Source organism: Oryctolagus cuniculus, chromosome 4, assembly GCF_964237555.1.
Source record: "Oryctolagus cuniculus chromosome 4, mOryCun1.1, whole genome shotgun sequence".
Classification (NCBI taxonomy): domain Eukaryota; kingdom Metazoa; phylum Chordata; class Mammalia; order Lagomorpha; family Leporidae; genus Oryctolagus; species Oryctolagus cuniculus.
Window position 1 is genome coordinate 26,928,971 of NC_091435.1, and position 16,737 is coordinate 26,945,707.

General features: G+C 36.4%; 1 pseudogene; it reads left to right on the forward strand.

Moving 5' to 3' along the window:
* Positions 1 to 1,258: 1,258 nt before the first annotated feature.
* The window catches only part of LOC100351771 (tax1-binding protein 3 pseudogene), a 145,320-nt pseudogene continuing 129,841 nt past the window's right edge, over positions 1,259 to 16,737 (forward strand).

The following is a 16,737-nucleotide window of genomic DNA, read 5'->3' on the forward strand; positions in this document are numbered from 1 at the left end:
TTGATTATTTGAATTTCTTATTTTGAAGATGCTTGTTATAGTCCTTTACCTGTTTCTTAACTGGATTGTTCATTTTGTTGAAATTGAGTTTCTTTGAACTCTTTATAGATTCTGTATATTAATCCTTTATCAGTTGCATAGTGTGAAAATACTTTCTCCCTTTCTTTTGGTTTTCTCTTCATTTTGCTGAGTATTTCTTTTGCAGTGCAGAAGCTTCTTGGGTGGATATAATCCCATTTATCTTTTGGCTTTGATTGCCTCTGCCTCTGGGGTCTTCTCTGAGAAGTCTTTGCCTATGCCAAATCTTGCAGAATTTTTAAAATGTTCTCTGGTCATTTAATGGAATTAGTTCATAGATTTACATCTTTGATCCATTTCGAGTTTATTTTTGCAAAGGTGTAAGGAGAGGGTCCTGTTTCTTACTTCTGCACACAGAGACCCATTTTTTCCAGCACAATTTGCTGAAGAGTCTGTCCTTTCTCCAGGGACTGATTTTAGCACCTTTGTGAAAGGTTAGTTTGTTGTAGATGCGTGGATTGATTTCTGGAGTTTTATTCTGTTCCATTGTTCTTCATGTCTATTTTTATTGCTTGCACCAGGCTGTTTTGGTTATAATTGCCCTGCATTCTGTCTTAGAATATGATATTGTGTCTCCTGCTATGTTTTTGTTGTTTAAGATTGCTTTAGCTATTCGGGGTCTCCTGAGAACTTTAGCATCTTTTTTTTTTTTTTCTGGATCTGAGACTAATATCATTGGTATTTGCATTGGGATCACATTGAATCTGTAAATTGCTTTTGGTGATATGAACATTTTCATGATATAGATTCTTCAATCCAGGAACATAGAAGATTTTTCCTTTTTTTTTTTTGTTTTACATTCCCTTCATTAATATTTTGTAATTTTCATCATAGAGACTTTTTACCTCCTTGGTTAATTTTATTACAAGGTATTTAAATTTTGGTAGTTACTGTGAATGGTACTGATCATAGAAATTATTTCTCAGCCATGGCATTGTCTATGTTTATGAAGGCTATTGATTTTTGTTGGTTAATTTTATATCCTGCCATTTCACTAAACACTTTCACAAATTCCAATAGTCTCTCAGTGCTACAGTTTGGATTACATATAGAAATATGTAATCTACAATTAAGGGTATTTTGACTTCTGCTTTTCCAATTTGTATTTGCTTGATTTCTTATTTTTACCCAATGGCTCTGAAAAATACTTTCAAGACTATACTGGATAACCTTAGTGAAAATGGGCATCCTTGTTCAGGTCCATATCTCAGTGGGAATGCTTCCAACTTATCCCCATTCAGATGATGCTGGCTGTGAGTTTATCATAAATTGTCTTGATTTTGTTGGGGAATGTTACTTCTATGCCCAATTAACTTAAGTTTTTCATAATGAAAGAATATTGTTTTTTATCATATGGATTTCTCTGCATCTGTTGAGATAATCATATGATTTTTATTCTTCAGTTTGCTAATGTGATGTATAATATTATTGTTTTGTGAATGTGGAACCATCCCTGTATACCACAGAAAAATCCCACATGGTTCAGCTGAATGATTTTTCTGATGTGTTGTTGGATTCGATTAGCTAATATTTTGTTGAGGTTTTCGCATCTATTTTCTTCAGTGATATTGGTCTATAGTTTTCTTTCTCTGGGGCATCTTCTTCCGTTTAGGAATTGAAGCAGCTCTGGTCTCATAAAAGGAGTTTGGGAGGGTTCCCTCTCTTTGAAATGTTTTGAATAGCTTAAGAAGAACTGGAAGTAGTTTGTCTTTAAAAGTCTGCTAGAATTCAGCAGTGAAGCCATCTGGTCCTGGGCTTTTCTTTGTTGGGAGGGTCTTTATTACTGATTCATTCTCCATCTTGGATATTGGTCTGTGTTTTCATGACTCAATTTTTGAAGATTGTATGTGTTCATGAATTTCCTTTTCTTCTACATTTTCCAATTTGTTGGCATATAGATCTTTGTGTTAATTCCTGATGATTCTTTTTATTTCTCTGGTATTTGTTACATTTCCTTTTTCATCTCTGATTTTATTAATTTTGGTCTCATTCAGATTATTAATAGAAATAGCTACCCCAGTTAACTTTCTAAACTTTACTTGTTTGCACTCTAGGTTATCATTTACCCTAAATTGCTGTATGATCCTATATTTTCCAAGAGCCACATGTCAATCTAAACAGGACCAGTTGATTGCATAGCACAAATATGTGGCACTACTGTCTCTATAACGATGACATTAATGAACTCTTCTTTTTATATACAGATTAAGCACTATGCCTATGGTAAACCACTTTTACTCATTAGAAGGACCATATATTTCTTTCCATTAATTTCTGCAAGAACAGGTATTAGTTTTTATAATCTGAGGTGATATTCCTTCCTTACACAGACCTGGCAATATAAACCACTACTTCTCTAGGTGGTTTCAGGAAATAATCCATAACTGCCAACCATTTTCCTTACTGTGAAATTTATATCCCTTTCCATTTGTGAAAGCTGAAATTCCTCTAATAGACATTACTCCTGTTCCAATCTTATTGTTTTTTTTCTTTAGTAGCAATAAATTGCAACTGTCCTATTAATCTATGACCAATATTTAATCCAGATATTTTAAACTATTAAAGAAGTACCAGTATCACTCCTACTACACTCAACAGTATAGTGATAGTTTCGTTGCTCTTCCATATTTCAAACAGACTACATTCATCAGCTCTTAAAAACTACTCAAGGCTGGCATTTTGACTAGTACTTAAGAAGCCCACATATCATTTGAAGTTCTTGGGCTCAATACTTAACTTTGGTTTCTGAATCCAGATTCAGTCTGAAATATTACAGACTAGGGGTACAGAACATGATGACTCAAACAGTTTTATTTCTGTCACCCTGCGGGTGGCCAGGACTAATTTCAGATTACAAGCTCTTATTTATTTTTAGGCATTAGGATAGTGAATCAGGGAATAGGAGCTATATGTATATGTGTTTCTATTTATGTCTCTAAGCTTCTCAAATTAATTAATCAGTTTTTAAAAATGTAAATACTCAGGGGCTGGTGCTGTAGCATGGAAGGTTAAGCCTCCAACGATAGTGGCAGCATCCCATATGTGCACTGGTTTGAGTCCTGGCTGCTCCATTTCCGATCCAGCTCACTGCTAATGTGCCTGGAAAAACAGGAGGAAATTGCACAAGTGCTTGGGCCCCTGCACCAATGTGGGAGACCTAGAAGAAGTTCCTGACTCCTGTGTTTGGCCTGGTCCAACCCCAGCCATTGTGGCCATTTGGGAAGTGAATCAGTGGATGAGAGACCTCTCTCTATCTCTGTCTCTCTCTCTTTCTCTTTTGCTTTCTCTCTCTCTCTCTCTCTCTCCCTGTATTTCAAATAGATAAATAAAACCTTTTTAACAAATTAAATGCTCAATTTTTTATTTATTTGAAAGACTTACAGAGAGAGAGAGAGAGAGACAGACAGACAGACACATAAAGAGGGATCTTCCATCTCTGGGTTCACTGCTCATATGGTTGTGATGGCTGGGGATGTTCCATGCTGAAGCCAAAACCCTTGAGCTTCTTCCAGGTCCTCCATGTGGGTACAGGGACCCAAGCACTTCGCCCATCTTTTGATGCTTTCCCAGGTGCGATAGAGGCCTCTGGATCAGAAATGGATCTCAAAGTTGCCCATATGGGATGCTGGCGCTGCAGGCAGTGGCTGTGCCACAACACTGGCCCAGTACTGTTACTGTCTACAACTAACATAATTTGACTTCAAGCAAAACTTCTGTGCAATATAAGATATACATATAATACTGTTATTTTTATACTTTAGAAATGTTAGGAAAATTGATAATCTCAAAGACAAACTTTTATGCATATTTATAATAAAAATCTGTTTTATTTTTCACAAACTTTTAACAGTAATATTTATCCTTTTCACAATATTTTTAATGTTCCATGGAAAATGGAAATAATTATATTATCAGATCAAATAAGTTATTTTTCTATGTTATTTATAGTGTTACAGATGACATCAGGTGTTAAGAATTCTGTTAGCAGAATTTATTTTCTAAATACAAAATTTACCCTTATAAAGAGGTAAAAATTACTCAGACAAGCATGAATTGTTTATGTAAATCTGAATCCAAAATATTATCATATTTATGCTAACTGAAAATATCTAGAAAGAGAATAGTTGGTTATGAGTATTGAAAAGTAGAAATGTCAAGCTAAGAGCATGTAGTGTTTCCTTGGTGATTAGGTATAGTAGAGAGGTCATTCTAAATTCAGTGTGGCATACTCTAATGGGCATGAGATTGTCAAAGGTTTATATAAATATTTGTCATTTGGACCAAGCACAGTTTAATTCTTTTATTCTATTACATTATTGATGCTGTTGATAAAGCAAAAGTCTTTATTTCGTGATAAAATCAAGAGGTTAATGCCAAATAAATCAATTATATGATGAAAAGCTCCCTGCTATAATATATACATGCATTAATAAAAATATAAATGGATAAATTATGGGACCTACCCATGACATGAAATGAAAAATTCAGAATAAGTTTTCTAATGTCAAAAGAACTGCTGTGAACATTTCAAATTTGATTTAAAAATTAATTGAAAACACATCCACATCTCACTGGAGCTTTCAAATATCTTGATTTAGAAACTTTAGTCACATGAATTCTAATATGCCTGTTTTTTAATGAAATAACATAGATAAGTAAAAGTTTATTATTAGTCATAGTAAAATTCAAGGTATTAAAAGAAAGCATTTAAAATTTCAAATAAAAAGTAAGATGGTGAAAAATTAAGATCTAGAAAATTTTCATTGGAAATGCAATAAATGAATTCATTTCAGGATTGGCATTGCATCCATCAACTGTGGAAGGATAAGACATCAGCATGGATAAATTTGTTTAGCAGAGAGATCTTTTATGTCTCCAACTGCAAGCAAGTATCTGTAGCTGTCAAGACTTTTTAAACCCTCTGAAGTGAAACCAGTCAGTAAACAATGTCTCAACATAAATAAGCTATGTTTCATTTGCCTTCACCTAACAATTCCTGTGAACTCTTATGCAATTGTAAAGAAAACAGAGATTCACAAGGAAGATTGAACATGATATTCCCTTTCATCTAATTCCAATGAGTTAATAATCAGATATTAAAACATACATATGTCATATTTAAAATAGTTTTTCACATTACATGCAAGAATCGTCTTCTAGTCATAATCTGCGGCAGTGCATGGTGACATTTGATTAACTCTTTTTACAGCAAAGTAAATACAGAGACAAATTCAATTCCTGAATTCTTGATAAACACATGCATATGCATTATGCAGCAATAAATGTTTTATTTAAAATCACTTAGCAAAAGTCTGGTACACAAATAGAGAGAGATAGTGAAGGAAAGAGAGAGATGAGACAGAACGACACAGACAGCCAAAGAGAAAGCTTCAGTTGTACATATAGAAGCTTGGAGAATGCTAAGTAGCACTTTAAAGATCATGTATCAGCTGGCTCCATGGCTCACTAGGCTAATCCTCCACCTAGTGGCGCCGGCACACCGGGTTCTAGTCCTGGTTGGGGCACCGGATTCTGTCCCGGTTGCCCCTCTTCCAGGCCAGCTCTCTGCTATGGCCTGGGAGTGCAGTGGAGGATGGCCCAAGTGCTTGGGCCCTGCACCCGCATGGGAGACCAGGAGAAGCACCTGGCTCCCAGCTTCAGATCAGTGTGGTGGGCCGGCCGCAGCATGCCAACCTTGGCGGCCATTGGAGGGTGAATCAACGGCAAAGGAAGACCTTTCTCTCTGTCTCTCTCACTGTCCACTCTGCCTGTCAAAAAAAAAAAAAAAATCATATATCAGTCAGGTCGGATAACAGAATTGTAAATCCAGCCCAGTATCTCTAACATGGCCCATTAGAAACAGGAACTTTTCACGGCGCAAGTCCTTGGGGCCCTGCACCAATGTGGGAAACCCGGACTGTGACTGATTTATACTTAACTTACCTGCATTACCCAGAGCTCTTATGTATTTCTATGCTCTTCTTCTCTTCTCTTTCTTCCTCTCTTCCTCTTCCCTCCTCCTTCTCTCCACCCTCCTGCCCCCATTCTCCATAATCTGTTCTTCTATTTTGGTAAATGAGAGTGAGAGAGAGAGGAAGAGAGAGAGATATCTTCTATCCACTGGTTCTCTACTCAAATGGCTACAATAGCTGGGGCAGTGCCAGGCTAAAGCCAGAAACCAGGAACTCCACCTGGGTTTCCCACATGGGTAGCAGGAACTCAAGTACTTCAACAGTTATCTACTGCTTCCTAGGCACATCTGCAGGGAGCTGGATTGGAAGCAGAGTAGATGGAACTGAAACTGGCACTCTGAAAAGGGATGCAGGCATCCAAGCAGGACCTGTACCCACTATGCCACAACACCCAACCCACTAAATAATATTTTTAAGTGAATACAAATTTCAAACCTATCATTATATACAATTTTAAATAATTCTATTGAATTACTTATTTGGTTTGTATTTTTTTAAAAAACACTGTGTTTACTTTATTTGGTTAAAGTTTCAGAGAGACAGAGATAGAAAAAAGAGAGAGAGAGATACAGAGACACACAGATTTTCTATTTGCTGCTATACTCCTCAAATGCCTGCAAATACGAGGGCTGGCTAGACTAACACCAAGGGCCAGAAGCTCAATCTGAATCTCCCATCAGCCTTTAGCTTCTGCCTCCCAGGAACTAGTTTAGCAGAAAGCTAGAATCAAGAGTGAAGCAGTCACTCAGACCCAGGAGCTTAGTTATGGGATGCCAGTATCCCATGTGCTTTCTTTATATCTGTTCCTAAGGTCCACTTCAACCCAACTTGAAATATATTTCTCTATTCTCCTCTTCCCTATCTTTAACACACTACTATTATGTCACTTAGAATATTATACTAAAAAGCACTTGAAGATGTGCTTATCTCCTCTATTAGCCCCTGTGATCCTCAATGACAGAGTACATCCCCTTTTCGTATCTAGATTCCCAAACCTTCACACTGCAATAAAGCGATGTTCAATGAATTAATGAGCTATTTAACTTCAGAAAACGATAAGAATTTAATGTAGATGATGTGTAGAAATTAAATGAAGTCTGTTGCTGATTGTAGAACTCAGTATGACTTTCTAATACATTTTTTTATCCTTACTAATTATATGTTACTCAAGGGAGATTGTTTTACTGCCCCCAAACATAAAGTTGTTAATGGAGATACTTTGGTGTTCCTGACTTGTTTTGCTATGTTTTGTGTTTCTATTGCTGTTCTTCTTATAACATACAAACAAAACTACCACCATTAGAATCAGGCTTGTGTTATACTCTGTTTTATGTTTAATATTCCTGTTATTTTATGAGTATTTCAGTAGATATTTTAGCTAAAAACTTGGGGACTGGTGTTATGGCATAGTCATTAAAACTTCCACCTATGGCACTGGCATCCCATGCGGGCACAGGTTTGAGTCCCGTCTCTGCCACTTCTGATCCAGCTACCTCATAATGGCAAGGAGAAAGCAGTGGAAGATGATCCAAGTGTCTGGGCCTCAGCAACTCACATCAGAGACCCGGATGTTACTTCTGGCTCTTATCTTCAGTCTGGCCCAGCCCTAGCTGTTGCAGCCATCTGAGGTATGAATTTGAAGAAGGAATTTTCCTCACTCTCTCTTCTTCCCCCACTGTAACTCTTTCAAATAAATAAATAAATAAATCGAAAACAACAGTAGCAACACTGTTGAAATTTTTACTTAGTATATACTAAGTTGATCTTCTATATATAAAGATAATTGAAAATGAATCTTGATGAAAAATGGGATGGGAGAGGGAGTGGAAGATGGGATGGTTGCAGGTGGAAGGGAGGTTATGGGGGAAAAGCCACTATAATCCAAAAATTGTATTTTGGAAATTCACATTTATTAAATAAAAGTTGAAAAAAAGTTGAAAAAAAGAAGGAAAGAAGGAGGAAGGGTGGAAGTGAAGGATTGAGGGAAGATGAGGTAGGAAGTGTCATTATGTACTTAAAATCGTATGTGCGAGATACATGAAATTTGTTCCATTTATATAGATAAAAATTTTAAATTAAAAAATAAAAAGTAACAACAATAACAACAAAAATTGGGATTCTGAAGAACTAGATTATCTTTTTTTTTTTTTTTTTTTTTTTTGACAGGCAGAGTGGACAGTGAGAAAGAGAGACAGAGAGAAAGGTCTTCTTTTTTGCCGTTGGTTCACCCTCCAATGGCCGCTGTGGCCGGCGCATCGTGCTGATCCCAAGCCAGGAGTCAGGTGCTTATCCTGGTCTCCCATGGGGTGCAGGGCCCAAATACTAGGGCCATCCTCCACTGCACTCCCTGGCCACAGCAGAGAGCTGGCCTGGAAGAGGGGCAACCGGGACAGAATCCGGCGCCCCGACCAGGACTATAACCCGGTGTGCCGGCGCCGCTAGGTGGAGGATTAGCCTAGTGAGCTGGGGTGCCGGCTAGAACTAGATTATCTTACAAAAAATATTCCCCTGATATACAAACAATTCACAAATATTTGAAATAAAAATGAATTAATGTTGTGATCAACATGCAAACTTTTAAGTCTAATGTCAGCTACTATATAAAGAGTGGAACTGGGGAACTGGCCATTTAATACTCATCAGATGTAATATTTTTGCTTATGTGTTGCATATAGTCAGTTACCAAGATGCATAAACATTCATAGGGGGCTAAGACTACATATGAGAGTACTTCAAAATGGAATTAAAAGATAGTTTATTTTAGTGCAAAAAATTGTGAAATTCATGCACACGATGGATTCTTAAAAGTCCATGGAAAATGTGTATTATGAAGAAGCTATGCATGGATTTCAAAATCATTTGCCTTAAAATAAACTTATCTTTAATTTCATTTTTCCATGGACCTCATGAAGTATCTTTATTTTGTCTTTCTGTATATTGAACTATGAAAAACATGAAAGGGTTGTGGGAGAATGGTTAAAAATAATCAATCTAACCTAAGGAAGAACTTACCTTATACTACTAGCAGAGTTATTTTATTTATACATAAATATCTGATGAAACGAAAATTTGCTAATAAGATGTTTTGTGAATTTTTAAATGAAGTGATTTTCATGAGTGGAATTATCTAAAACTCATAATCCCACCTAGAGACAAGCATATAAATCAGATAATATTATGTAAGATCACAAACTATAATATCCCATTTTTATATAATGATTTGTTGGACAGTGGTAACAGCTCAAGTAAATGGATCCCCGCACTGAACTGGAAGACCTGAGTTGAATTTTCAGGTTGTACATTCACTGCTAGTCTAATCCTGGCTACTGCAAACATTTGCAAAATGAACTAACAGATAGGAGATTTCTGTGTCTGTCTCTGTGTCTCCCTCTGGATGTCTCTCTAACTCTCAAACAAGAAAGTTTAAAATTGAATTAAATAATATTAAACAACAAGTAATAACGTTAAAAATGTACACACAAATGTAACACTTGTAATGCTGTTATTGAATCTAAACTTCACTCTTTTTAGGGGAAAATGTAGAATTACCTTGCTCTACTCAAAAGGCTTAGGGAATATGTTCACATGACTGAGTTGCTCTCAGAAAAAAACTTAAAAGGAGATCTCATTCCTCTGGGAGATGGAAGTCTCTTGAAATATTTGACTGGGAGAATTATCTAAATAAACATTGAACTCAGTAAATTATCTTAATTCAGGGATATCACAGCTTTGTTCCACTAGATAGGTCTCTGAGAAAAAATAATGACCTATAATAACTGTTAGAATGAAGCAGATATGTAACTATACCTCCAGAAATACCATTTGTAAAAGTAAAATGTTTTAATATGAGCACTTTCATTGCTGTTTTAAGATTTTTCCCTCATAGTTTAGAATATCTAAGTTTAATGAAAATTTATTTTCCCTCCCCTGATAGTCTTTACAATATTATATTTGCAGACATTCCATTTCCCACCTGTAATCTAACAGATAAGTAGAGTGAGAGTAAACCTCACACATTTTATTGCCTTTTGGGAACTTCAAATTATTTAGAAAATCTCCACTATATTGAAAACCTAAGTATCTCAGATTTCCTTCAGGGTAAAAACCTGTTCCTAAGAATACTACTCTCACTGAGATAATGTACACTTTTAGATTAAGGGTTCCTGTAAAATATTTTTACTTTTAATGGTCACTGAAGAGTATAAGTGGGATGGATGAGAATTTCTATGGCCATTTAATCTATCATTAGCCTTGAGATTATTTCAGTTTGTAACTTTGTAGTTTTTAGGATAACACAATAACTATATGATTTCTTATAACTACAGATATAAAATATGTTGCCAAACATAAAATTTAAAAAGAGAATTGTCGCTCCCCGTCTTTGTGGAGGAACGACACAGGACCCTGCGCTGTTCTTTTGTCTGCTCGGCCCTCCCCGGGTTTGCTGCTGGTTCTTCCCGGGTTGGCTACCGTCCCTTCCACCTCCGTGGAAGGGCGGTTCCCCCTAGCCACTTTCCCCACTTCCGCAGGGGAGTGGCACACCGCCGGCCGGCTCTCTCAGGGGCTGCACAGGTGTTCCTTCAGATAGATGTTCCTCCTAGATGTTCCTGGTGCATGTTGTCTCTCCTCCTTTATAGTCCTCTTCCACCAATCCCAACTCTGCTACCCACACGCTGAGTACGCTGCTCTCCTCCAATCAGGAGCAGGTCCTACAGTTTATTGGTTGAACTGGAGGCAGCTGTGTAGAAGCTGTTTCCCCCTTCTCAGCGCCATATTGTGGGAGAGCAGATGCATAGAATAAGTCTTAATTCCAGTAACTTAGTCTAGTCCGAGTTGCTCCCCACAAGAATTAACTCTGTAATTAACACACAATTATTCTTAGGTGTTTAAATTTTAACTGAAAAGTGATCCCTGTTAGGAATTTGGAAAGGATGCCAGCGCTTCAGGCTAGGGCATCAACCCACTGAGCCACAGTGCTGGCCCCTTTTTACGGATTTTTAAAAATGGTCTGATAACCTAAAATTAGCATGCCCTTGAACTTATAAAGAAGTCCTTAATCACTATAATGAATTACTGATTTTATCGTATTATAAAATTCTAGGTAGAAAGTTACTTTAATTCAATTTTCAAGTAGTTATCCCCAATTACGATGTTTAAGAGTTTCACTTACTGGGGCCAGTGCTCAGATGTAGGGGGTAAAGCCACCATCTGCGGTACCAGCATCCCATATGGGCATTGGTTCAATCCCGACTGCTCTGCTTCCAATCCAGCTCTCTGCTATGGTCTGGAAAAGTAGTAGAAGATGGCCCAAGTCCCTGGGCCCTTGTACCTGTGTGGGAGACCTGAAAGAAGCTCCTAAGTGCTGTCTTCGGATCTGTGCAGCGCTGGCTATTGCAGCCATCTGAGGAGTGAACCAGCGTTGGAACACATTTTCTCTGTCTCTGTCTCTCTCTCTTTTCGCCTCTGCCTCTCTGTAACTCTGCCTTTCAAATAAATAAATAAATCTTAAAAAAAGAGTTTCACTTGCTTACATTGGTTACCTTTTCTTCTAATTTATAGCTATACTCATATTCTAGTGAATCTGCAGTGTAGTAGTGGTGAAGTACTGCATTCTCAATCTACCAGCACACTAAGGAGATTTTATTTTTTGTTAAAATATCCAAAGAAGGTCAAGAAATAGTATACATTCAACAATGATAGGAAAGGATAAAGAAATTATCAAGGATGTTGGTAAATATGATAGAGAGGAATTAACATTATGTATCTGTCAAATATCTTTTTCTCTACTCAAAGTAAAAAGATATATTAAATTGGTCTTATAAAAAAGTTGAGTATCCTTCAATCAGCCCTTAAGATTAGAATAACTGGGCTGTTATTTTTCAATCAAGTTGTGTCTCCTGATTCTGAATGTAAAGGACTTTTCTCAGGTTTTTCGACTCTGTAATCTCTTTTGGCGCTTGTGTTTCTTAATTATATTTTATTCCCCTTGATTATCCTCTTAAAAAGGCTATAGGGTTAATTTGTGTCTCAATGTTGTAACATTTTCTATTTTTATTTCTAAGCATTTTCACATACATATACTTTTCAAATTAACTAAAAAATATTTATTTACTCTATATGGTTCCTGGAAGGGTCTCTGTTTTAGTCATCTCTGTTTATTACCTTCCCACGACCCTTGACAGTTGCATGTAAGAGTATTAGAGTGAGAAAAACTGATCTAACTCCATGTGAATTTTAAAACACACACACACACACACACACACACATACACATACACAGATGTCCTATTGTTAATTTGAAACTTTTAGATTTCTATGCGGTCTAAAACTTAGCATACTGCTTTTTTATCCTCAGTAGCTTTTGGCCACTGGATGGTAAATAGACATACGGGCTGAGGTAAAGGGCCAATCTGCCACACTTTGTGTAACTTCTTCCAGTGTTGGTGATAAAATGGCAAACTCAGACTACAGTTGTACAGTAAGAGAAGTATGGGATACATTTTTACAATAAAGGATAATACATTCTTAAGATTAGTGTTACAGAGGTATTGTTGATACTGTTGACAGTTGTATTGGAGGTGGTGATGGTAATCATTGTGTTGATGGTTATTTTTTATGCTGTTGGTGGGTTTGTTGGACATAATTGTAGCAGTGGTTGTGGCATAGCTGATGTTTAAGGTGGAAAGTTTACATTTTTCAGCTTCCTCTATTTTTTTCTGTTATTTTTCCATTCATTAAGTTGATTCTTTTTAAGTTTTCTGGACTTTCTACTGTTTATATATTATGTGGGTTTTTTTTTTAGATGTTTCTTCTTAAATTATTTCACATATTTAGTTTGTTTCTTATTTTATGTTTTCATATAACTTTAAAATATAGCTGTCTATTAATTTGAAAAATGATTTTGCTTTTATAAGAATGAAGTTTTATATTTAAATATAGCACATCTTAGAAAAGTGTCACTTTCGAATAGATATTGGCATGGTGGTTAAGATGCTGATTGTGGTATCACATCCCTTATCAGCCAGTCCTGGCTCCACTCCTGATTCTAACTTCCTGCTAACACTCAACTTTGGAGGCAGCAGGTGATGTCTCTAACAGTTCGATTCCACCAACTCCTGTTAGAGATTTAGATTGCATTCACACCTCTTAGTACTGGCATAGCAGAAGCCCCTCAACTTCATGCGTTTATGGTATGAATGAAGGTATGAGAGTTCGCTCTTTCTATCTCACATATTAATTAAGAATAAAAAGTGTTGGGGGCCAGTGCTGTGGCTCACTTGGTTGATCCTCCGCCTGTGGTGCCTGCACCCCATATGGGCGGCGGGTTCTATTCCCGGTTGCTCCTCTTCCAGTCCAGCTCTCTGCTGTGGCCCGGAAAGGCAGTGGAGGATGGCCCAAGTGCTTGGGCCCCTGCACCCATGTGGGAGACTGAGAAGAGGCTACTGGCTCCTGGCTTTGGATCGGTGTAGCTCCAGCCATTGCAGCCAATAGGAGGAGAGTGAGCCAGCGGATGAAAGACCTCTCTCTCTCTCTCTCTGTCTCTCTCTTTCTGCCTCTCCTCTCTCTTGCTCTCCTGTGTAACTCTTTCAAATAAATAAATAAATCTTTAGATATATATATATATATATATATATAGTTTATCTATTAGTAAAAGCCCAGTAGAAATTAATGGGGTTTGTTGAGTTATTTGTATCTATTTATGTACTTAATATGTTTTGTTAACCAAATCATTTTGAATTTTATTTCCATTCCAGGCAAGAAACTGTACCAGTGCTCTCAAAGCCTATTTTTGTGCTTACTAGGCTTGTTGCTGGTTCGAGAATTAATCATAAGAGTAGCCAAGTATACAGTAAGTCTACAGAAGGCCTATAAAATTCAAGATATTGGAACAACAAACAGGAAGACTCTCATAAGTTTCTAACTGTGAAGACAGAGATGCATATAAACCTGTCTTAACTCAGTACACACTAATGAAGATGTATCCATGACAAATTATAGGATAAATACTTCTGTTATTCACAAAAGGCACTTGATTCACTTACAACTGATGACAATTGTCTACTTGAAAATTATCAAACTATATAAGTAAAAGTAACATTAAGGTTTTTTTTTTTTTTCTGAAACAGACATTTCTTAAAATCAAACTGAGGAAAGGACAAGGATGGCATGTTAAAACATGAACTTTTTGTCTCATTTGAATTTAATTTACTGAAGGGAAACATTGAAAGAAAAGAGTGAGCATGTAATAGAATTATATCTGAAAATTATCTTACCTGCTCTCCCAAAAGACAATTCATTAAGGTCACTTATTTTCTAGCTACAGTTTTATGAATTCAGTGAAATATTATTTCTTATTAGACAGAATAGATCTGTTTACAAGTAAGCAAATGAGCCTCCTGTACTGTGGCTTAGTGGGTAGGGTCGCTGCCTGCAGTGCCAGCATCCCATATGAGCACCAGTTCGAGTCCCAGTTGCTCCAGTTCTGATCCCGCTCTCTGCTATGGCCTGTGAAAGCAGTTAAGGATGGCCCAAATCCTTGGGCCCTGCACCCACATGGGAGACCCAGAGGAAGCTCCTGACTCCTGGCCTCAGATTGGCACAGCTCTGGCTATTGCGGCCATCTGAGAAGTGAACCAGAGAATGGAAGACCTCTCTCTCTCTCTCTCTCTCTCTCTTCCTCTCTGTAACTGTACCTTTAAATATATAAATAAAATGTTTAAAAATATCATTTCATACAACACAGAAAAGTTAAAATAAGAATTCAAGGAGCACACATATATTTGACAATTTTATCAATTTGCCATACTCACTCTATATGTATATTTATATATATCCACAAATGCATATATCCACATATACTGTTTTTGAAATCAGGGATATTAATATCACTTAATGTAGGACTCATGACAAATATCATAAAGTGTAGAAAGTAGGATATATTATTATGTAATGGACACAATTCAGTGAAGACAACTTTTATAAATTTATAGCAAATCATATGGCAACCACAAGTTTTCATACTATACCTGATAAATATATTTTCATACAAAAGTTAATTATATATTTATGTAAATAATGACCTAATTTATTTCAGTAATTTCAACTTTATGTGAACTAATTCAACATTATGTGCTGACTTTGATGGAATAAATAAGTTAGAAAAATCCAGTAAAATTTACTTCAAAATAAGCTGTTTGGGGAAGCAGGGAAGTAAGGTTATTTTCTTAGATTCTTTTAAATCAATGATCCACATGAAATCTGTTTTCTTTATATTAATAAAAATTTAAGAATAAATACACTAAAACAGTTCTTGAATACTGTTGGGTATACTGAAAATATTTAACATGGTTTCAGATTTTTTTTAAATTCTAGAGGCAAAGAGACAGAGGGAGCAGGTGCAGAGAACTCAGCTGCTGATTCTCCTCTCAGTGACCACAATGTGCAGGGCTAGACTGGATGAACCAAAGAATGAGGGACTAAATCCAGGTCTCCCATATGGGTTACAGGAACCGACTTATCTGAGCCATCACCTAGTGCATTCCAAAGTTGCTTTAGCAGGAAGCTAGAATCAGGAGCCAGGGCTTTGTTTCAAACCCAGGTACTCTGATCTTAACCAGCATCTTAATGATTGGAGCCACATGCCTGTCTGAGATTTACTGTATATTTTAACCAGTCGTGAGAGTGTTTATTTGGGTGGAGAAGATGAATTTCTTGCGTAGGATGCTCTTACGTGTAATGTAAAAAATCACGCAGGACCAATACTACTCCTCCTACCACTTCAAAATTTTTATTTATTTATTTATATGAAGGGACTGTATTTCAATTATTCCACATATACAATTTTAAGATATTGCCCACCTTCATTCGCTTTATCCCTTGCTCCTACTCCTCCCTCTTCCTTCTTTTCTTAATTTCAATATTTTCAGTGACATACTGTTATTTTAATTTTATGAATTAAAGCTTAGTCCTCCACTAACTGAAGAATTCAACAGACAGCAAGGAGAAAAGCCACTATTCCACAGGAGTATAGATGGGGGCTATAAACAATAATCAAATCTCAAGATGTGAATTTCACACATATACATTACATATCTTTTAGTATTCTATGTGTGTATAAAACTCATTTGAAGACAATGTTTCTTTGCATCCTTTGGATCTATATTTCATTATGAGCTTGAAGTCTTAAACATTTGTCTGGATCAAGAGTGAACAAAAAGTACAATGATACATGGAATTGTGTGTGCCTGTTGGAGTGCAGTTGGCCTGGAAATGTCTTTTGCATACATACCCATCCGGTTAACCATAAAATGGCTACATAGAAGACAAGGGAGTCTGATACATGTGTGTGAAACATGTACCCAGGAAGATTCATGAAAGGTGAGGGGAGAAAACCATAAATTTCTAGTGAAATACTCCTATTTTTTATTAAAATATTTATCCTTCTATTAACATAAATATAGTTGCAGAAACTAGTGCATCATTCCACAGAGTAAACATCCATGTCATTATTCTGTGGAATGTGTTTATTTTCACAAGCATGTACATGTTTATAATAAAATATTTATTATATTCAGGAGAAAATTATAAAATAGCAGGATGAGTGTATATTTCATTTTTCTTATCTTCCTTGAAAGTTCTTCACACATAACATACATGTCTTTTATCATTGTCTTCATTAATAAAAATGC